At 43.1% G+C, this 15,106-nt stretch overlaps 1 pseudogene; it reads left to right on the forward strand.

Annotated features, from left to right (window-relative positions):
• The first annotated feature begins 8,640 nt into the window (after nt 1-8,640).
• Nucleotides 8,641-14,879, forward strand: LOC123141941 (18.6 kDa class III heat shock protein-like; annotated as a pseudogene).
• The last annotated feature ends 227 nt before the right edge of the window (nt 14,880-15,106 follow it).

Here is a 15,106-nt window from a genome sequence, read left to right on the forward strand (position 1 = left end):
CTTTATTGTATACAATGCAATCGCCCTGTAATGCTTTACTTTATCACTAAGCGGTAGCGATAGTCATAGAAGCAATAGTTGGCGAGACGACAACGATACTACGATGGAGATCAAGGTGTCGCGCCGGTGACGATGGTGATCATGACGGTGCTTCGGAGATGGAGATCACAAGCACAAGATGATGATGGCCATATCATATCACTTATATTGATTGCATGTGATGTTTATCTTTTATGCATCTTATCTTGCTTTGATTGACGGTAGCATTATAAGATGATCCCTCACTAAATTATCAAAGTATAAGTGTTCTCCCTGAGTATGCACCGTTGCGAAAGTTCTTCGTGCTGAGACACCACGTGATGATCGGGTGTGATAGGCTCTACGTTCAAATACAACGGGTGCAAAATAGTTACACACGCGGAATACTCAGGTTAAGCTTGACGAGCCTAGCATATAACAGATATGGCCTCGGAACACGGAAACCGAAAGGTCGAGCGTGAATCATATAGTAGATATGATCAACATAGTGATGTTCACCGTTGAAACTACTCCATCTCACGTGATGATCAGACATGGTTTAGTTGATATGGATCACGTGATCACTTAGAGGATTAGAGGGATGTCTATCTAAGTGGGAGTTCTTAAGTAATATGATTAATTGAACTTAAATTTATCATGAACTTAGTCCTGATAGTATTTTTGCAAATTATGTTGTAGATCAATAGCTCGCGTTGTTGCTTCCCTGTGTTTATTTTCATATGTTCCTAGAGAAAAATTATGTTGAAAGATGTTAGTAGCAAAGATGCGGATTGGATCCGTGATCTGAGGATTATCCTCATTGCTGCACAGAAGAATTATGTCCTTGATGCACCGCTAGGTGACAGACCTATTGCAGGAGCAGATGCAGACGTTATGAACTTTTGGCTAGCTGAATATGATGACTACTTGATAGTTTAGTGCACCATGCTTAACGGCTTAGAATCGGGCTTCAAAGACGTTTTGAACGTCATGGACCATATGAGATGTTCCAGGAGTTGAAGTTAATATTTCAAGCAAATACCCGAGTTGAGAGATATGAAGTCTCCAACAAGTTCTATAGCTAAAACATGGAGGAGAATAGCTCAAGCAGTGAGCATGTGCTCAGATTGTCTGGGTACTACAATCGCTTGAATCAAGTGGGAGTTAATCTTCCAGATAAAATAGTGATTGACAGAATTCTCTAGTCACCATCACCAAGTTAGTAGAACTTCGTGATGAACTATAGTATGTAAGGGATGACGAAAGTAATTCCCGAGCTCTTCGCGATGCTGAAATCGACGAAGGTAGAAATCAAGAAAGAGCATCAAGTGTTGATGGTTAACAAGACCACTAGTTTCAAGAAAAGGGCAAAGGGATAGAAGGGGAACTTCAAGAAGAACGGCAAGCAAGTTGCTACTCAAGTGAAGAAGCCCAAGTCTGTACCTAAGCCTGAGACTAAGTGCTTCTACTGCAAAGGGACTGGTCACTGGAAGCGGAACTGCCCCAAGTATTTGGCGGATAAGAAGGATGGCAAAGTGAACAAAGGTATGTTTGATATACAAATTATTGATGTGTATTTTACTACTGTTCGTAGCAACCCCTCGGTATTTGATACTGGTTCAGTTGCTAAGAGTAGTAACTCGAAAAGGGAGTTGCAGAATGAACAGAGAGTAGTTAAGGGTAAAGTGATGATGTGTGTTGGAAGTGGTTCCAAGATTGATATGATCATCATCGCACGCTCCCTACACTTTCGGGATTAGTGTTGAACCTAAATAAGTGTTATTTGGTGTTTGCGTTGAGCATGAATATGATTTGATCATGTTTATTGCAATACGGCTATTCATTTAAGTTAGAGAATAATTGTTGTTCTGTTTACATGAATAAAACCTTATATGGTTACACACCCAATGAAAATGGTTCGTTGGATCTCGATCGTAGTGATACACATATTCATAATATTGAAGCCAAAAGATGCAAAGTTAATAATGATAGTGCAACTTATTTGTGGCATTGCCATTTAGGTCATATTGGTGTAAAGCGCATGAAGAAACTCCATGCAGATGGGCTTTTGGAATCACTTGATTATGAATCACTTGATACTTGCGAACCATGCCTTATGGGCAAAATGACTAAGACTCCGTTCTCCGGAACAATGGAGCGAGCAACTGACTTATTGGAAATAATACATACTGATGTATGCGATCCGATGAGTGTTGAGGCTCGCGGCGGGTATCGTTATTTTCTGACCTTCACAGATGATTTGAGTAGATATGGGTATATCTACTTGATGAAACATAAGTCTGAAACATTTGAAAAGTTTAAAGAATTTCAGAGTGAAGTGGAAAATCATCGTGACAAGAAAATAAGGTTTCTACGATCTAATCGCGGAGACAAATATTTGAGTTACGAATTTGGTCTTCAATTAAAACAAAGTGGAATAGTTTCACAAATTTGTGCCACCTGGAACACCACAGCATAATGGTGTGTCCGAACGTCATAACCGTACTTTATTGGATATAGTGCAATCTATGATGTTTCTTACCGATTTACCACTATAGTTTTGGGGTTATGCATTAGAGACAGCTGCATTCACGTAAAAAGAAGGGCACCATCTAAATCCGTTTGAGACGACACCGTATGAACTGTGGTTTGGCAAGAAATCAAAGTTGTCATTTCTTAAAGTTTGGGGTTGTGATGCTTATATGAAAAAGTTTCATCCTGATAAGCTCAAACCCAAATCGGAGAAATATGTCTTCATAGGATACCCAAAGGAGACTGTTGGGTACACCTTCTATCACAGATCTGAAGGCAAGACATTCGTTGCTAAGAATGGATCCTTTCTAGAGAAGGAGTTTCTCTCGAAAGAAGTGAGTGGGAGGAAAGTAGAACTTGATGAGGTAACTGTACCTGCTCCCTTATTGGAAAGTAGTTCATCACAGAAATCTGTTCCTGTGACTCCTACACCAATTAGTGAGGAAACTAATGATGATGATCATGTAACTTCAGATCAAGTTACTACCGAACCTCGTAGGTCAACCAGAATGAAATCCGCACCAGAGTGGTACGGTAATCCAGTTCTGGAGGTCATGTTACTTGACCATGACGAACCTACGAACTATGAGGAAGCGATGATGAGCCCAGATTCCGCAAAATGGCTTGAGGCCATGAAATCTGAGATGGGATCCATGTATGAGAACAAAGTGTGGACTTTGGTTGACTTGCCCGGTGATCGGCAAGCCATAGAAAATAAATGGATCTTCAAGAGGAAGACGGACGCTGATAGTAGTGTTACTATCTACAAAGCTAGAATTGTCGCAAAAAGGTTTTCGACAAGTTCAAGGTGTTGACTACGATGAGAGTTTCTCACTCGTATCTATGCTTAAGTCTGTCCGAATCATGTTAGCAATTGCCGCATTTTATGAAATCTGGCAAATGGATAAACAAAACTGCATTCCTTAATGGATTTATTAAAGAAGAGTTGTATATGATGCAACCAAAAGGTTTTGTCAATCCTAAAGGTGCTAACAAAATATGCAAGCTCCAGCGATCCATCTATGGACTGGTGCAAGCATCTCGGAGTTGGAATATACGCTTTGATAAGTTGATCAAAGGATATAGTTTTATACAGACTTGCGGTGAAGCCTGTATTTACAAGAAAGTGAGTGGGAGCACTACAGCATTTCTGATAAGTATATGTGAATGACATATTGTTGATCGGAAATAATGTAGAATTATTCTGCAAAGCATAAAGGAGTGTTTGAAAGGAGTTTTTCAAAGAAAGACCTCGGTGAAGCTGCTTACATATTGAGCATCAAGATCTATAGAGATAGATCAAGACGCTTGATAAGTTTTTTCAATGAGTACATACCTTAACAAGATTTTGAAGTAGTTCAAAATGGAACAGTCAAAGAAAGAGTTCTTGCCTGTGTTACAAGGTGTGAAATTGAGTAAGACTCAAAGCCCGACCACGGCAGAAGATAGAAAGAGAATGAAAGTCATTCCCTATGCCTCGGCCATAGGTTCTATAAAGTATGCCATGCTGTGTACCAATCTATTGTATACCCTACACTGATTTTGGCAAGGGAGTACAATAGTGATCTAGGAGTAGATCACTGGACAGCGGTCAAAATTATCCTTAGTGGAATAAGGATATGTTTCTCGATTATGGAAGTGACAAAAGGTTCGTCGTAAAGGGTTACGTCGATGCAAGTTTTGACACTAATCTAGATGACTCTAAGTCTCGGTCTAGATACATATTGAAAGTGGGAGCAATTAGCTAGAGTAGCTCCGTGCAGAGCATTGTAGACATAGAAATTTGCAAAATACTTACGGATCTGAATGTGACAGACCCGTTGACTAAAATTATCTCACAAGCAAAACATGATCACACCTTAGTACTCTTTGGGTGTTAATCACATAGCGATGTGAACTAGATTATTGACTCTAGTAAACCCTTTGGGTGTTGGTCACATGACGATGTGAACTATGGGTGTTAATCACATGGTGATGTGAACTATTGATGTTAAATCACATGGCGATGTGAACTAGATTATTGACTCTAGTGCAAGTGGGAGACTGAAGGAAATATGCCCTAGAGGCAATAATAAAGTTATTATTTATTTCCTTATATCATGATAAATGTTTATTATTCATGCTAGAATTGTATTAACCGGAAACATGATACATGTGTGAATACATAGACAAACAGAGTGTCACTAGTATGCCTCTACTTGACTAGCTCGTTGATCAAAGATGGTTATGTTTCCTAGCCATAGACATGAGTTGTCATTTGATTAACGGGATCATATCATTAGGAGAATGATGTGATTGACTTGACCCATTCCGTTAGCTTAGCACACGATCGTTTAGTATTCTGCTATTGCTTTCTTCATGACTTATACATGTTCCTATGACTATGAGATTATGCAACTCCCGTTTACCGGAGGAACACTTTGTGTGCTACCAAACGTCACAACGTAACTGGGTGATTATAAAGGTGCTCTACAGGTTCCAAAGGTACTTGTTGGGTTGGCGTATTTCGAGATTAGGATTTGTCACTCCGATTGTCGGAGAGGTATCTCTGGGCCCACTTAGTAATGCACATCACTATAAGCCTTGCAAGCATTGTAACTAATGAGTTAGTTGCGGGATGATGTATTACAGAACGAGTAAAGAGACTTGCCGGTAACGAGATTGAACTAGATATTGAGATACCGACGACCGAATCTCAGGCAAGTAACATACCGATGACAAAGGGAACAACGTATGTTGTTATGCGGTCTGACCGATAAAGATCTTCGTACAATATGTGGGAGCCAATATGAGCATCCAGGTTCCGCTATTGGTTATTGACCGGAGACGTGTCTCGGTCATGTCTACATAGTTCTCGAACCCGTAGGGTCCGCATGCTTAAAGTTCGTTGACGGTTATATTATGAGTTTATGTGTTTTGATGTACCGAAGGTAGTTCGGAGTCCCGGATTAGATCGGGGACATGATGAGGAGTCTCGAAATGGCCGAGACGTAAAGATCGATATATTGGACGACTATATTCGGACTTCGGAAAGGTTCCGAGTGATTCGGGTATTTATCGGAGTACCGGAGAGTTACGGGAATTCGCCGGGGAGAAGTATTGGGCCTTATTGGGCCATACGGGAATAGAGGAGAGAGGCCAAAAGGAAGGAGGCGCGCACCCCCCCCCTCTGGTCCGAATTGGACAAGGGGTGCAGCCCCCTTTTCCTTCTCCCTCTCCCCCTCTTTCCCTCTCTCCTACTCCAACAAGGAAAGGAGGAGTCCTACTCCCGGTGGGAGTAGGACTCCCCCCTTGTCGCGCCCTCCTCCTTGACCTGCCGCCTCCCCCCTTGCTCCTTTATATACGGGGGCAGGGGGGCACCCCATAGACACAACAATTGATCTCTTGATCTCTTAGCCGTGTGCGGTGCCCCCATCCACCATAATCCACCTCGATAATATCGTAGCGGTGCTTAGGCGAAGCCCTGCGTCGGTAGAACATCATCATCGTCACCACGCCGTCGTGCTGACGGAACTCTCCCTCAAAGCTCGGCTGGATCGGAGTTCGAGGGACGTCATCGAGCTGAACGTGTGCTGAACTCGGAGGTGCCGTGCGTTCGGTACTTGATCGGTCGGATCGTGAAGACGTACGACTACATCAACCGCGTTGTGCTAACGCTTCCGCTTCGGTCTACGAGGATACGTGGACAACACTCTCCCCTCTCGTTACTATGCATCACCATGATCCTGTGTGTGCGTAGGAAATTTTTGAAATTACTACGTTCCCCAACAGCTGATAATGCGTCATACATATGCCGTACTAAAATTGTTGTATGTGTAGCACAACTCCTCCAACTATGGGCAGTGAGGATGCCAAGAAGATGCAACCACCAAAGTAAAATCAAAACAATTATGTGTGGATGTACACAGGGGCGAAGCCACGAAAAAAGTCATTGGTATCAACATGAACAAGTAGCACTAATGTATCCCCTAAAAAGCAGCAATACTATATGGCTAAAATGCATAACTCGTATTAACTAACATGTCAAATGTTTTTTTACTAACCTCATACAAATACGAAATCATAGTTGCGAATATATAATAAGAAAATAGGCTTTGATTACAAAAGTAGTTACCTCTCTATTTTTTACCTCTACGATCTTTCATCTTCAAAAAGTAATCTATCACATCCTTACGTGGAGTTCAATATAGAAGTCTATGCTCCAAGAAGCAGATGATATAGTGGTTCATGAAATCATCACTAATGTGATTACGCTGAACATTCTTCACTATATTCATTCTAGAGAAACACCTCTCCTCTGATGCAGTGGTGACGGGAGCGCTAATACTAGCTTCAGGATCAGATAGACCAAAGGAAATGCAAGATGCTTATTTTTACTAACCGATATAATTTGCATTTAAACCAATATCTCCCCTCCCCCCAACGACATGATGTGACAACTCCTCCATGTGTCATTTCTATCTCTTGCATTCTTTGTTCAGGAAACTGATGCAAAGTCTATCTTCAATGTCATCACCTAAAGAAGTTCAAGGCAAGGCCATCGTAACAGTGGCCATCTAAAGAAAGTTCAATAAATGATATGAGAGATCTTTGGGCTGTAGATGCCCATGTACTCCTTATGCCATTATTAAGACTAGCAAGTTGCATCTTTGTTGCACATGAGAGTAAGTGCAACTGGATATCCACATGCCACATTAATACACAAACATGTAAATTTGAGTCACATATGCATATAAGGTGTAGATTTATCCCATTGATAATCAAATTATAGCTACAATATATTCAATGACAACGTTGGAAGATGATGCTATCGCTTTGAATTGGAATAAAAACGGGAAATAAAATAAAATGCTAATTCCTTGGAAGTAAAAAGGTAGGGAGAATTGAAGAATATCAGAGTCTAGAACAAATGATAGGCATTTTGTTCATATAGTCCAACGTAATAATAAAAGAAAATGAATGTCAATCCTTTTAAAAGATAAAAGTTAGATAATTACACTATGAAAGAGTCTAGAACAATATCATATCATTGTTTTGAGGTTTGTGCATAATATAATTGTGCTTAAGTCCAAGTATGGAATCTTTCGGATAGTACATGTCGCAGAATTTGATGCAGTGAAGGGAATATTCAACATCCAACATTACTTGGATTTGCCACTTCTCAACCATTGAATCAATTTCATCCGACAACCAATATTAACATATAGTGGTATAGATACATAGAGGCATAATGGTTGTTGTGCCACATCACGCCGAAGCTAACATAATAGTACTCCAATTTAAAGGTGAGAAAAACACCCCTATTTAAACATGAGAAGATAGATGGAACATATCATTATTCACAAAGAAGCCATTCTTTATACCCAAGCAAAACAGGGAGTAGAGGGTAGAGCTCAGGATGACTTGCCTAAATAATTTATACGCACTTACACTTAGTAGGAATTCTTTTGCAATGTCCAAGCCCATCGACATCCTAGGAGTTGGAAGCATCGGGATTGATTACTACATTGACTCAAGTTTGTACACAGATAAACATCACTAAGATGGTCAGCTAAAGATGGACTCTATGGCAACGATGTGATGCTGATCGAACTATAATACTTTGGAACGTGCTCCAAACGTTGAAGCTCTGCTGGTGGGAGAGGTGGCATCCTACTGTCATGAGCCCCCATGTGGTCACTCTCTAGACCCTCCTTGGCGTCATGGCCTGATCGAGTGCAGTGCCATCGGTCCTCCTTCTTGACAATGGCACATCCTAAGCAACAAGAAGTCAACAAGTACAGGGTGGTGGTGTTTACGCTTGGCGGAACCATTTTGTTGGTGGGCGTATCCGCGTATGGGCACGACACAAAGAAAAAAGACACAGGTTGTGATATGCCTATTAATTGGAAGGAGGAATTAAGTTTTTCATACTCTCATCCCCAACCTGTTTGTAGGGCAAGAATTTTCTTGTCAAATATTCGTTCGGCAGGCTTCAACACATGATGGTTTTGAAGAATCCATCGATCTTTCCAAGTCTGAGTCGCACCGTCCCTTACCAGTTCCCACCCACGCAGCGAGGAACCAATCAAGGAACAAGAAGGAGAAGCAATGGTTGAGCTGCAGTTCGGCCCTGCCGAGGCTGGCCTCGTCCACCTGCCGGAGGTGCTCAACCACCTCGCAACCGGGGACGCCGACCACCGAGACCACGCCCACCACCACGCGGCACATAGGCTAGGGCACGGTCAAACGCACGTTGGAGTGGCGGTTGCGGCATACTCATGGATATTGTGGAGACCCCTGGCAAGTACGGTTTCCTTTTAGATATCCCCGGGCTCTCCAAGTATGACATCCAGCTACGAGCACGCACCACGCCATGGCCGCCCCCCATTTCTTCTCGGACCGAGCTAGATTCAACATCACCAATGAACTAAAATTTGGGCGTGTACCCATTTTCCTTGACAGGTGACCGTGAAGGGCGACAACATGCTGGTGACGAAGAGAGCCAACGGGAAGCGGAAGTGGGAGGAGGAGGAGGGTGAGTGCCGCTACATCTGGCTGGAGCGACGCGCGTCGCCGCGTTCGGTAATTTGTGCACAAGTTCTGGTTGCCGGAGGACGCGAACGCGGGCGCCGTGGCCGCACGCTGCGAGAACGGCGTGCTCACCATCACCGTTAAGAAGCAGCCGCCGTCGGAAAAGAAGACCAAGTCTGTCCAGGTCGCCATCGCATGATCGATCCCTTCAGTCACGCGAGCTTTCATTACCGAACCGGCGCTTGTCATCAGTGATCCGTGTAGCACCAGAGTAGTGTGTCGAGTCTGGTAGATTTGGATGTTCTTTTGTGGTCGCATTCTCTGTTCGTGATCTGGCCCGAGATTAGGTTTGCTAGTTCTGGTCGTCTTCTGGGAATCTTGCTGCCCGCTTGATCGAAAGCAGCCTCATGCCCGGATTCAGTATTAGGATTCATACGCCTTTCACGTAATCTCAGTGGGAAAAAGAATGTGAACCTTGTTTCGTTCAGGTCCTGTATGTGACTCAGTAGAGTATTTAGCAAAAAACTACCACAATTCGTGAAACCATGCCTACAAACTACCACTTTACAAATTTGTGCCGAAAACTATCATTTTCTTACTAATCCTTGTCTAAAAACTACAAGTCTGAAACGGAAGTGCTGTGCACACGATCCGTGCATGCACGATCCACACACGACATGATTTGGGCCACAGAGATTTACGAAACGAGGCAACCTAAGGGTGTAGATGTGTTGTCGTGCGCAGATCGTGCATGAATTTATCGTGTGTGTAGCAGTGCTCAGTCTGAAAAGAGCCCGATTTGGCTTTTTTAAGCGCGTTTCTGATTGAGTTGGCCCACACATAAGCGGGCTAAAAAAGCAATCGGGTCCCTAGTTTTTTTTTTAAAAAGCAATCCAGTCCTTGGCGAGGCCCAGCACGGCTGGCTAGCACGCTCGCGGCGACGGCGACGGCGACGGCGGCACGCACGCAAGCCAGCCGGCCAGCAAGCGGCGAGCGTCATGGCGGCGGTGCTCGTGCTCCTCTACTTCTCCTCGCTGCAGCAGCTCGCCGAGCAGCAGCAGCCCAGCCCCTCTTCTCCTTCTCCACTGCCTCCTCTCCTTCTCCTGCAGCAGCAGCAGCAGCACGGGCACGAGCTCCTCCTCTCGCGCAGCCCCGCCGCACTGCACAGCCGCACCTCGTCGCAGCCCCACCGCCGCACGCGCACACACAGCCGCGCGCACAGCCCTTGTGCAGCCGCTCGAGCAGCCGCCCCGCCGCCCCGCCGCAGCAGCGCGAGCAGGATCCTCCCCTCGCCTGACGCAGCCGGGCCCCATGGCACGTCCGGAGCACGCGCAGCTCGCAGGGCCGCCACGAGCTCGCCTCGCCAGATCCACGCCGCGCCTGACCAGAACGGCCAAAGCACGGGCCTCCTCGCCATGCCGCCAGTGCCCTCGCGCCGGACCAGGCCGCCGCCTGCCTGGCTGCCGCGACCCACAGTCGTGGCCAGCGCGCGCGTCGCGCATCCCAGCGCCTCCTCGCACGTGCGCACGCAGCCGCCGGCTCCCTCCAGTCGCTGGAGGACTGGATTGCTTTAAAAAAAAACTAGGGACCCGATTGCTTTTTTACCCGCTTACGTGTGGGCCAACTCTGTCAGAAACGCGTTTAAAAGAGCCAAATTGGGCTCTTTTCAGACTTGGTAGTTTTTAGTCAAGGATTAGTAAGAAAATGGTAATTTTCGGCACAAATTTGTAAAGTGGTAGTTTGTAGACACGGTTCCACGAATCGTGATAGTTTTTTGCTAAATACTCGACTCAGTACTACCTCTGTTCTCTGTAAGTTCCACCGGTTGGCAAGGAAAAGATCTCAAGTGTCATGATCTAAAGAAATCCAAAACAAAGGCAATCTTCAATGTAATGAAAGAAACTCAAAAAGATTACGAGGGAGCTCAAGACATCCAGGATGCCCATGTGCTCCTTATGTCAGGAGTAATGCACAGAAACCAGCAAGATTAAATGCATGGAAGCATTGATGCTTCACACCAGACCCAAGTTAATAGCAACATGGTTGTTTCTTCACATCCGATCTGAGCTAATGTGACAGTACTGCTATTCAAGGGTGAAAGAAGTGTTCTTCTATTTAACGCGAGAAGAAAGATGGAACATGGTCATTAGTCATTCTTCAAACCTAAGCCGAGCAAGGAGTAGAGCCGAGCGCTTTACACCTAGTTGGAATTGCTTTTGCAATGTTGTCGATATCCCAGGACTTGGAAGCATCGGGATTTAAGTGTGCATCAACTTGAGTTTGTACATAACGGGGTTTCTTTGTGATGGTCAGCCAGACATGGTCACTTGGTCAAGTATGTGGGTGTGTGCTAGTAACTAGACTAGCATACTCTCAGCTTTTTGTTTTGCAGCATGTGACACAGCACACATAGTAAGTTGGGTCCGTTATGAAGTACTGGGATAGCTGGTCTCCAGCTCTCACTATCCCCTAGTTGCTATTGGCAAACATGTCCTCCTCCTTATTGTTGGTGTGGGTGCGATGACATTTGAAGTCATTTCCTCTAAAAAAATGGCATGATATCCAAAGCTCCTAGCTCTATCCAAGGTGAAGTGCTGTTTGCAAGTATAGTGTGACTTTGGTTAGATTACGATTCTGCAATGAAATAGCATCGGAGAGAATGTCGCATATTACATTTGTTCATCTAAGGAACCTTGATATGATTATCGAGAGCTCTGGAAAATGTCTCAAAAACTGTCCGCGAGTCTGCAAAATGTTCTTGAATCCAAAAATGTTCTCAAATTAAGAAATCGCAAATTCAAAAAATGTTTGCGGTTTTTTTAGGAATTCAAAAAATGTTTGTGAATTCGAGAAATTTTGTGAGTTTGAAACTTGTTCAATTTTGTAAAAAATATTCACGAATTCAAAAAATGTTTGCGAGTTATTTTTTTTTACAAATTTCAAAAAATGTTCTGAATTTCAAAAATTGATCGCGACTTAGAAAGTGTTTACATATTTTAAAAAGTTACGAATTAAAAAATGCTCTATTTTTATGAAATTCTAAATTGTTTCATTTTAAAAAATCATGATTTTTTTTGTGATTTTCAAAAAAATCACATTATTTTAGAAAGTTTGTGAATTTGAAAAAGATAAAAGGAAAAGAAAAAAAAAGTAAACACCGAACAGACTAACGGGACGGCCCATTAGCACGGCGTGGGTGCCCATTTCGTCTGTATCCCTCGACCCGCAAGGAATAAGATCTGTGGTCCAACATGAGCTCCCTTTGAAGCCAATTCCTATTTGGCGCCTATAGCGCCACTTATAGGGTTTGCTCTTACACTGCGCACACCATCCTGAGCAGTAGAGTAGTGTGGCGAGTCTGGTAGATTTGGGTGTTCTCTTGTGGCTGCGTGCTCTATTCGTGATTTGGCCTGAGATTAGGTGTGCTAGTTGAGTACTTGTGGACTTGTGGTCGTGTTTTGTGAATCTTGTGATGAATTGAACTACATAGCGCAAATTGTTAGTTGTCGTATCTCTGCATGTATCTTCCCCACTTGATAGAAAGCAGCCCCATGCCTAGATTCTGCTTGATCGAAAGTAGCCACGTGCCTAGATTCAGTATCACGATTTATAGGTTTTCATGTAATCGCAACAGAAAATAGAAAGATATCTTTGTTTTGCTCAACAATCAACACGGTTCGTACTTTAGAAGCTATGATGTGTCAACTCCTCTATGTGACTATGAGTTCAACGGTGTACCACATTAACTCTGTTCTCTATTCTCTGAAGTGTCATGATGTAAAGAAATCCAAAATAAAGGAAATCTTCAGTGTAATAATTGAAAGAAACTCAAAACGATTATGAGGAAGCTCAAGACTTTATGAATGCCCATGTGCTCCTTATGTCAGGAGTAGAATACGCAGAACAACAAGATTAAATGCATAGACGCATTGATGTGTGCGCGGCGCATTTCTTTGAGGGATGTGAGTAAACTCTGCATGTAATCCTTTGTAATCACTATACTTATTTAATATAAAGTCAGAAGGAGCCTCTCCTACTGTCATTCTTTGCTCAATAAAAGGCAGCATGGTTGTTGCTTCACAACAGATCCGAGCAAATGTGATAGTACTTCTATTCAAGGGTGAGATAATAGTGGGCTTCTATTTAACGTGGGAAGAAAGATGGAACATGGCTATTAGTCATTCTTCAAACCTGAGCCGAGCAAGGAGTAGAGTCCAGAGCTTCATAGCCACCTAGAGTTGCTTTTGCAAAATTGTTCACATCCTAGGACTTGGAGTTGCTTTTGCAGTGTTGTTCACATCATAGGACTTGGAAGCACCAGGATCTCTTGGTCAAGTATGTGGGTGTGTGTCCTAGTGACCAGGCTCTCGGTGTAGTTTAGTGCAACCTAACACTGTAGACAGTAGGTTGGGTCCCTCCTTGGAGAATGGGGAGAGGTGGTCTCCTGCTGTCACGATCCCCTAGTTGTTGTTGGTAAACATCTCTTCCTTGTTGTCGGCGCGGGTGTGGTGACATTTGACAGCCATACGACATTGATGTGTAAGTCGACGAGAGAACGTGAAGTGTTGCTTGCAAGTATATATGGTGTGAGTGTGCTTAGGCCACAATCCCGCATCAATGAAATAACCCTGGAGAAAATGTTGCAAAAGGCTCCAGAATAGATTAGATAGAATTCGAAAATACAAACACTACAAAATTAATCACTTGTATATTACATTTGATCATCTAAGGAAGCTCGATATGATTACCGAAAGCTCTCAAACCTAAAATTGTATTTAGAAAAATATTCATGAATTTGAAAAATGTTTCAGAAACATGGTCGTGAGTCCGCAAATTTTTCTTGTATTAAAAAATTGTTTGCAATTTGAAAAGTGCTATCAAATTAAAACATCATGAATTCAAAAATGATCATGAATTTCAAAAAATACTTGTTAATTAAAAATGTCCATTCCATCTATCTCTTTATTATGAAAGACTAGATTGGCACGTTCCACCATACGAGTTCGAAAAATGTTCGTGAGTTCAAAACTTGTTCAATTTATAAAAAAATATTCGCGAGTTAAAAAAATATCTGCAGATTCATTTTTATGAAGTTTAAAAACAATTCATAAGTTCATTAAATGTTTGCATATTTAGAAAAATACAAGTTCGAAAATTCATCTGTTTTCATTTCAATGTGAAATTCAAAATTGTTCTTGATTTTGCAAAAATCATGAATTTAAAATTGTTCATGATCTCAAAAAAATCACAATTTCTTTAAAATGTTTACAGATTTTAAAAAATAAAAAAATGGAAAACAGACAGAAAAAACGCTGAAACAAACTAATGGTACAACCCATTAGCGTGGAGTGGATGTACGTTTCTCCGTATCCCCCGACCCAAAGGGAATAAGATCTGGCAATTCCTAAACGGTACCTTCAGCACCCGTTTATTCATTTCGTGCAAACGGGCGCACAGTACAAATATGTGCTGGGTTGGCCCATTTTACGTTTTATTTTCCGTAAACCCTTAAAAAAAGAGCGACAGGGGAGATTCGAACTATGAACCCGTGCTTTTCAAAAAAGAGCGCCAACAACGGCAGCGGCGGCGGCACCAACGGGAAGCGGAAGCGGGAGGAGGAGGAGGGGGACTGCCGCTACATCTAGCTGGAGCACCGCACGTCGTCGAGGTTGTTCATACGCAAGTTCCGACTGCCGTAGGATGCGGATGCGGGCGCCATGGCCACGCGCTGCAAGAACAGCGTGCTCACCGTCACCGTGAAGAAGCAGCCACCGCCCGAGAAGAAGACCAAGTCCGTCCAGGTGGCCATCGCCTGATCGAGCCCTTCAGTCAAGTGAACTTTCTGTACCTCATCGACGTCATGATCGTTCTAAAAGTAGAGTAGTGTGGCACGTCTGCTAGATTTGGGTGTTCTTTTGTGGTCTCATGCTCTGTTCATGATCTAGCCAGATATTAGGTGTGCTGGTTATGTTCGTCTTATGTTAATCTTGCTGTTAATGGAACTATGGAGCACAAATTTTTAGTTGTTGTATCAACCTCTACA

This window comes from Triticum aestivum, chromosome 6D (genome assembly GCF_018294505.1).
Source record: "Triticum aestivum cultivar Chinese Spring chromosome 6D, IWGSC CS RefSeq v2.1, whole genome shotgun sequence".
NCBI classification, from domain to species: domain Eukaryota; kingdom Viridiplantae; phylum Streptophyta; class Magnoliopsida; order Poales; family Poaceae; genus Triticum; species Triticum aestivum.